Below are 1120 nucleotides of genomic sequence, written 5' to 3'. Positions count from 1 at the left end.
TAAATAAATAAATAAATAAATAAATAAATAAATAAATAAATAAATAATAAAAGGCATCCAATTGGCAAAGGATAGTCAAACTTTCACTCTCCGCATTCAACATGATACTGTATGTAGATAACTCAAAAGACTCCACCAAAAAACTGGTTGAACTAATACATGAATTCAGCAAAGTCACAGGATATAAAGTCAATGTAGAGAAATCTTTCTGCATTAGGCAGCAGAAAGAGAAATCAAGGAATTGATGCTGTTTACAAATTGCACCCTGATGGTTGATGGAGGAACATGGGTGGGCAAGATTGGTGATGGGTATCAAGGAGTGTATATGATGTGATGAGCTCTGGGTGTTGCATGTAAGTGATAAGTCACAAAATTGCCCTCCTGAAACCCATATTACACAATAGGATAACTAACTAGAATTTAATTAAAATTTTTGAAGGAAAAAATTTACTTACTAGTTGTAAATCTGTTCATAGATTCTATTTCCTTCTATTGTTCCGTCTTGTTAATTTGTGTCTTTCTAGGGATTTGTTCGTTTTTCCCAGCTTTCAATTTGTCGGCATATAATTGTTCACAGTAGTGTCTTACAACCTTTGTGTGTGCATGTGGTTTCAATCTAGTGCGAGAATTTCCTATGTGTTTCGCTGGAACCCTTTCTTGGTTTTACATTGGTCTGGGTGTTACAGCTTCTCCGGTGGTCCCTAAATTTCTCTCAAAGGCCTTCCAGTCTATACACTGTTCTTACCTTCGTGTTTCTATGGAACCACAAGTAGACACTATTTTGAGGGATAGTTTTGCTGGACATAGAGTTTTGAGTTGACAGCCAACCCTTTCTGTTATATAGCAAGGATGCCATTTCAATGACTTTTCATAATTATAAGTTCTATTGGGAAGTCTTCTGTAATGGTTCTCTTGTGTGTACGTGCTGTTTACTAAGAATTCCAAATTTTTTCTCTATCTTTTTGTCTTTGAAAATTTATATGGTCAACCCTCATTTTTATCATTTCTTTTTCTAGGATATAGCACTTTTCATACCCTGCAGGGACTGCACCTACATATATGCTATGAATATTTTTCTTTCTTTCTTTCTTTCTTTCTTTCTTTCTTTCTTTCTTTCTTT

The sequence above is a fragment of the Neomonachus schauinslandi genome, chromosome Y, assembly GCF_002201575.2.
Source record: "Neomonachus schauinslandi chromosome Y, ASM220157v2, whole genome shotgun sequence".
NCBI classification, from domain to species: Eukaryota; Metazoa; Chordata; class Mammalia; order Carnivora; family Phocidae; genus Neomonachus; species Neomonachus schauinslandi.
The sequence above is the reverse complement of the archived record's forward strand: the minus strand, read 5'-3'. Positions refer to the sequence as shown.